The 8037-nt window shown below is 40.7% G+C and overlaps 1 pseudogene; it reads right to left on the reverse strand.

Moving 5' to 3' along the window:
- Window positions 1–7149: 7149 nt before the first annotated feature.
- Window positions 7150–7369, reverse strand: LOC131050525 (uncharacterized; annotated as a pseudogene).
- Window positions 7370–8037: the final 668 nt, after the last annotated feature.

Below are 8037 nucleotides of genomic sequence, written 5' to 3' on the forward strand. Positions count from 1 at the left end.
CCCCTAGGTGAAGCCATCTCACCCATGTATTCTGCTGCTCTGAGACATAGTTTCTAAGATAACCTTCCAACCACTTATTCGCTATCTCATTCTGCCCATCAGTTTGAGGGTGATAACTGGTGCTTGAAGTGAGCACAGTACCACACAATCTGAAAATCTTCTGCCAAAAAGCACTTAGGAACTTGTTGTCCCTATCACTCACAATGTTCTTCGGTAACCCATGTAATCTAAACACCTCCCAGAAGAACACTTCAACAACTTGTGCTGCTGTAAAAGAACTGGTGATGGTGAAGAAATGAGCAAACTTTATAAGTCTGTCCACCACCACATAGATACTATCCTTCCCTTGAGCCCGAGGCAGCCCCGTGATGAAATCCATGGAGATACTCTCCCATTTTTGACCGGAAATAGGCAAGGGTTGTAACAAACCAGCTGGTAGAGTGTGCTCATCCTTGTTCCTCTGACATGTATGACACTCCTTAATGTACTTCAAAACAGAATCTCTCCCGGATTTGCCTTTATGTTTTGAAATAACCTTAGTGACCAACAAGGGGGATGTCATGGAAAGTCTTCAAAATCTTCTCTTTTAACTTAGATTCAGCTACTATGAAGATTCTTCCCTTATACATGATCAATCCCTCAACCAATTTGTACCTTTCATCATGAAAAGTGTCTTCTATAAGGCTAGTTGCAAACTGATTTTTGGCATAATCAGGAAGCAACAACTCTCTCCAATCAGCAGTAAGCTTGCAAAGTGAGCTTAAATGGGGTCTTCTAGATAAGGCATCTGCCACAACATTGTTTTTACCCTTAACATATTCAATGTCGAAATCGTAAGCCTGCAGCTTACTCACCCATTTCTGTTGTCTCTCATTCAAATCTTTTTGATGCATGAAGTGTTTAAGACTATTGTGATCAGCCTTAACAATGAATTTACTCCCCACCAGATACTGCCTGAACTTTGCAAGGGCATGCATTATGGCAAGCATTTCCTTGTCATAAATGGAGTACAGTCTCCCAAGACCTCTCAACTTTCTGCTCTCAAAGACTATAGGATTCTTATCCTACATGAGGACTGCACCAACACCTTCTCCAGAGGCATCACACTGTAGCTCAAATGGCTTGGTGAAGTCAAGCAATGCTAAAACAGGGCAGGAACTCATGATCCTTTTAAACTGCTCAAATACTGTCTGTGCCTTTTCAAACCATTCGAAAGCTCCTTTCTTTGTAAGATCTATAAGGGGGGCAACCAACTGAGAATATCCCTTCACAAACCTCTGATAGAATCCACACAACCCCAAAAATCTCCTCAAATGTGTTATGTTTTCTGGAGTAGGCCAATCAATGATGGCTCTAATCTTTTCAGGATCCACCTTCACACCACCTGCATTGATAATGTGACCAAGGTAGAGCAACTCTTCCATTCCAAACTCACATTTGGAGTCCTTGGCAAACAGGGATTCGGATTCCAATATGCTCAACACTTCATCCAACTGCTGTAAATGTTCTTTCCAAGATTTGTTGAATATAAGTATGTCATCAAATAATATCAAAACAAACTTCCTTAGTTGCTCTTGGAAGATTCTATTCATGCATGATTGAAATGTAGCGGGTGCATTAGTCAAGCCAAAGGGCATGACTAGGAACTCAAAATGCCCAAAGTGGCATCTATAAGCAGTCTTCTCCACATCTGATGCTCTCATTCTAATCTGATGGTACCCCGGCTTGAGGTCAATCTTGGAAAAGAACACTGCCCCATGTAGCTCGTCAATGAGCTCATCAATCCTCGGAATATGATACCGATTCTTGATGGTTTTCTAATTCAGGGCTCTGTAATCCACACACATGCGCATGGTTCCATCCTTCTTTCTCACCAAAACAACAGCCGAAGCAAAGGGGCTTTTGCTAGGCCGTATGTAACCCATGTCAAGCAATTCCTGAATTGCTTTCTCAATCTTATGTTTCTGCTTCTTAGGATATTGGTAAGGAGTAGTCATGACTGGCTTAGCTCCTTCTTCAAGCTCAATAATGTGTTCGACACCTCTTTCAGGAGGCTTGCCAGTAGGTGGATTTTCGAACACCTTGCTTCTCTTGGTTATCAAAGCTTGAATGTCTTCAGGATAATTTTTATGCTCCTTTTGTGGTTCTAAAGGCATGACCATGATCTTGCTTTTATCCTTGATCATTGCTGAAATATCTGAGGAATAGCTGCCCTTATCTACCAATGGATTGGAAGGCATTATCAAACACTCTGCTGCCCACTCCACCTGATTATGGCGGATCATCCTTTCCATTATTTTCAAGGACACCACTTGAAGTCCCCCATGCGACATTCCTCTCAACACTACCTTCTTCCCTTCAGACATGAATTTCAACTCCATGGTTTGTAGGTTTAGTGTGATCTCACCAAGAGATCTCAGCCATTGAATCCCGAGGACTGCATCATCAGTCCCTCCAATGCTCACCACAAAGAAATCATCTCTGATTTCATGATTCCCCAACTTTAGAGACATATTGGAAATCATTCGGTTACAGGATGTGGTGGAGCCATCTGCTACCATGACTTTGAAGCCCTCAACTTCCTCTGCCACTAGTCCCTTTTTTGCAACAATCCTCTCATCAATGAAGTTGTGTGTTGCCCCTGTGTCAATGAGAGCAATGACACAATGCTCTCCAATCACACCCCGAACTCTGAAGGATTCATTTTTGTGAATGCTCGAGAGTTGAGCACCCACTCCTCTATCTTCTGACCCAAATTCAGGCCCTTTAGGAGCCTCTTCATACTCGCTGTCCTTAACTTTAATTTGTTGTTCTGAAATTTCAGAATGTGATCCATCTTCTGAATAGCACTCCATCTGATGCAAATTCCCTTTTCCAAGGCACTTATGTCCAGGAACCCAAGGTTCTCTGTAAGAATAACAAAGATTCTTTCTTCGGAGCTCTTGATGGAGCCCATCATCCATACGTGGAGGGAACCTCTTGGTCTGATTTGTGAACTTCTTCTTATCCTTTCTGAAAGGGAAAGGCTTGGACTGAATTTTACTCTTTGGGGCAGCCAACTCCATACTTCTAGATTTTTTAATAGCTTCTGCCAGGGTGGGCGGATCAAAAGCTTTAACCCATCCTCTCAAAGGTTCTTCAAGTCCTTCAGTGAAAAGGACAACCAACCGCTTCTCTGAGATGCTACTCACCATGACTGATAGGTTTTGAAATTTAGTCACATAAGTGTCCAATGGACCTTTCTGCCTGAGTTGTGCAAGTTCTCTAAACTTCACCTCTGGATCCCTGGTGTCAAATCTCTCAATCATCTTGTTGGTGAAATCAGCATAGGTGGTGATTAAGTTATGACCAAGGGTGACCAACCCATGGTACCACCATTCGTGGGCCACTCCATCCAAGTGCAAGGTAGCAAACTTGATGGCATCCTCCTTCGACATAGGCCTCAAGGACAAGTAATTGTCCAACTTCTGTAACCACGCTCTAGCTGTACTCTTAGCGCTTCCATCAAAGTGTGCTAAGGTCACTCTTCCAAGAGCTTGTTGATAATCTCTTGGGGCAGCGGACTTATAGTTATTCCTCCTTCCTCTCTTCATTTTCTAATTCATAAACTGATCCAGAGTTAGGATATCTCGGATCTCACCAGGAAAAGAAGCATACTCCATTTAGTTGTTCCTTATTTCATCAGATGTGGGTATCTCTGTTTCAGCTTGTTGTACTTCTCTTGGCATAAATACAGGTTGTAAAGGCCTTGGGGCTGAACCTTCATTGTTACTCTCATTTCCATTGCCTACAAGAGCGTTAGAAGTGCTGGCTTCCGATCCATTGTTGGGTTGATTAGTGACCCCAACAACATTCTGGTTGAGCTTGGCCAACAGTAGAGACATCATGTCCATCATGGCATTGAATTGTCTATCTGCCTTCTTATCGGGTGCCTCATTTGGTTCTGTAGTCTTATCTGCCATTGAATCCACTGAATCTGAGGTATCTAGATCCTTCCCTCTATTTCTCAGTACTTCTGAAAATGTGTCCGCTTTGGGCACTATAGGAATCTGAAACTGCTGTCTCTTTTGCTCTCTGTTGTAGTATTTGACGTCTCTGTCACTCATGGAGACTTCTGAACCCACTGACTCTCATAGGCTGGTAGGAAAACCAACTCTGATACCACTATAATATCCCAGTAATTTTTTTAATTTTTTTTAACAGTAAGAGTTACAAGCAAACACAACAACCCGTTAAGGTTAAAGAAATAATCCAAACTGTTGAAAGGGAACCCTTCCACCTTTTGTTCACCGAGAGCCCAATCTGGGAGGGTGAGAGCATACGATGTTCCGAGGATTGTTAGCACCATAAAACAAACTGAAAATTACAATGCCTGTGCAGCAAGCCAACCCCTTCTACTTATCCAACAGGATAGAAACCAAAATCTTGGCGGTAAACCAGCGAAGGGAAAATAACAAGAAACTGAAACTCAATCACTCTACCACATATTTCAGCGGGAGGACATTACATTAAGCTATCACTCTACTGCATATTTCAGCGGGAGGACCATTGTATTAAGCTTATCACTCGACCACTTATTCAGTGGGAGGACCGAGTACATAAACTGAATTACAAAGCAAGAAGGCGACAAGCCAGCGTCTTCCACTTATGCAGTGGAGATTACAAATAAGAACAACAAGAATGGTTGATCAGTACTACTGAAACAAACTTACAAAATAGAGATAAGATGAGAAGAGTAATGCAGATTTCTACAACAAGAATATAAATTTCTATTACAACCAATATGCAGGCTAAAAGTACAAATCAATAGCCTATGGAAACACCAAAATGCTCATAACTCCCTCATTTTTCACCCGAATCAACTCAAATCAGTCCCAAACCCACAATATATCACTCACAACAACCACCAACCAAACTACAACCCAAACAACCCAATATTTATTTGGCACACATCCCAATGCAAGTAAAAAAACCCACGCTATGCCTAGGAAGTTCGATTTTGTCTAGGAAATTCATTGCTTAATTAAAATTGCTAAAAACTCACACAATGTATCGCCATGGCTAGGAAGGAGGATAGAGCTAATACCCATAACCGTCAGTCGCTCCAGCAGAAAGGTGTGATCGAAAATGTGCTTCAGCCACAGGCAAAACCAGCATGTCTCCAGAATCACTTCCACCAAAAATGTCTATAGCAAACTCTAAGAATGTAGGAGAACATGATGCACAACTAGGTACTGTATTTCAAGTACGAAATCGGGTAGCACTAGGGAGACGCACTCCGAAGCCTCAAGTTCTGTCGCCAAACTGGCAGCATAACATTACAATTTTTCAAGATCCTGCAAATGGGAGCCCAAGTCTCATATTTATAGCTTCACACACTTCAAACCCAAATGCAAATTCCTTCAAATTCAACGCCTTTCATTTGCATTTCATTCCACTACACGTGGACCCCAAGTGTGGCGCCATTTCCCACAAGTCAAACTCCACGCCCAAGGCATAGACCCACGTTACACTTTGGCAAATATTAGAGATAAGTCATAAAAATAATATCTCTCTCAAATATTTCGACATCTCTTTAATAAACATGAAATTCGCCAAAAACTTAGGAAAAATATAGACATTAATCTCAAATTCGATAATCAGTAGCAATTAAACATATTAATTAAATATTAAACCTTAAGATAAGGAAATAATATTTAATTATATCACATATGACTCCCGTACTAATTATTATCAAAACTAGGATGAAACTGAGCCAGGACGACCACATAACTGCTGTAGAATCAGAACCCTATCCACTACCAAAAATAGAATTATGCCACACTGCTACTTACTAAAAATAGCAAGTCAAGAATTAATGCTCCAAAAAGCATGATCTTCGCGTCCAGAGGCAAAACATGGAGAGCTCAGTAGGACAGTATCACCAAAATGGCCATTTCCTGACTCACTAAAAATAGTAAGTTCTCGTTTCATCAATGCTGGACCCTCATTCTTCATTCCACCTAGCCTACGGGTCTCAGGAATAGGCTAATGGACCACTGGAAGGTCGTCAATGAGAAGGGGACATTACATGTGCTCACTAAAGTAGTTAAGTGGGAGAAGTTCGATTTCTGCCGAGCTTCTCTCGGCCTCTCCAATAATTGATAGCAGGACTGAGTGGGGGAATCTACTTGTTGTAGCAATTTGTTGGCCTTCAGTGGGAGATTGTTGGAAGTGAAGTCCAACAGACTCCTTCATCTTGCCGCCAAAACTCTTGGCTATTCAACTTCTCCTTGCAAGCTTTTTAAGAGCTGATTGTATTTCATTTGTAGAGTGATTTTCTGGAGCTGCTTGCAGCTGTGTATGTGTGTAAACCAGATTGGTTATAAATCTATTGATTCCCCTACTTCAAGTGTGGATGTAGGCAATTGTCGAATTACGATAAATCTGCATCTCATTTGTCTGTGTTGTGTGTTTATAATTCTGTTTTCTCTGCTGTTTAAATTCGGTTTCTTCTTCCTAACAAAAAGAAGAAAAAGTGTGGTGTATAAACGATGAAAGCCATTAGCTTGTTAGATTTTAGCTAACTTTCTAAAAATTAAAAAATGTGTGACATTAAAGAAGAGAGATTACCCTATGAAAAGAATAGCAGATGCATAGATTTAATTGTTTAATTTTACGTCATATTTTCAATTTAACCGGCAGCTGAAATCCATGCCATATTTTTATCTTCACAATTTGATTAGTTGACACCAAGTAAAAGTTGGGTAACTGGTCAATCATTTTTCCCCCCAATACTGTTGACGTAAAAACCATTATGCCTTTACACTTTACAGATGATTTTTAAATAGCAATTAAGTGTACTTCAAATATAATTTTAAAAACTTCATCAAAGATTGCACAGTATTGGGCATCCGTAACACCTTGAATTCAAATACAAGGAAATGTAACAAAATATACTGATCGTAAGGCACAGGATTTACAAAAAAATCTTATTTTTCATTGTTCATTGGATGGGGTTTACTCCAAGTGAGATCAAACCCCAAATTTCCATTACCAAATTTGAGAACAAAGAAATAATTTCCGAATACAAATATTGCAAATAAGAAAATCGAAAGCGCAGCTCTTGTATCTGGAAAAGCACAGTATGAGCATACTCAACTAGAAAAATGAAGAAATTGGCCGTAACGGAAACTATGGATCGAAAACCTAAGTGGGGTCATCGGGCTTCTTAGGCTTCCGGTACTTTTCTTCCATGTGGCGAGCAATAACAAGGCCAGTGTTAATGAGCTTCTGAATGTTGGGGACATTCTAATTCTGGGCCACATTCACCATACACGCCGAACACAGTGCCTGCCATCAAATGGAAACAGCTTCGTATTAAGCCCATCGCTCACTACAATGTGCTAAAACTCAGAAGCACAAATTCCAAAGGCGCTTCATATTTGGTATAATTTTATGTAATACATGATGACAATTAGTAGGCTATTTGAGAAATGATGATGTTTCAATAAAGATTTCAATAGAGAAGCAATATGTTCAAGTTAACTATGTACCCACTTATAAGGATCCAAGCATAGCTGAAATAAAATTTCTAAGTCAAGAAGATAATCAAACTCCATTACCAACATGTTTATTTTATGTTTGCAATAGGGACATAAGGAGAGTGAAGGGGAGAGAGAGAGAGAGAGAGAGAGAGAGAGAGAGATGGTGGTAAGGAGAGAGAGAGAGAGAGAGAGAGAGAGAGAGAGAGAGAGAGAGAGAGAGAGAGAGAGAGAATATATATATATATATAGGGAGAGAGATATAGAGGGCGAAAGATAGATAGAGCGTGTGTGTGTGGAGAGAGAGAGAGAGAGGCGGGGAGGATGGGGGGAGGGGTGAGTGGGTGATAGTGGAAGAAGGTGACAGAGACAATCAATAATGAAGGGTATAGAGATAAGGGAGAGAGATAGAAAGGGGGAAATATAAAGAGATGGAGATAGAGATAGAGATAGGGAGGAAGAAATAGGGAGTGTGTGCGTATATATAGGGAGAGAGATAGAGAGGGGGAAAGAT

The sequence above is a fragment of the Cryptomeria japonica genome, chromosome 2 (genome assembly GCF_030272615.1).
Source record: "Cryptomeria japonica chromosome 2, Sugi_1.0, whole genome shotgun sequence".
NCBI classification, from domain to species: domain Eukaryota; kingdom Viridiplantae; phylum Streptophyta; class Pinopsida; order Cupressales; family Cupressaceae; genus Cryptomeria; species Cryptomeria japonica.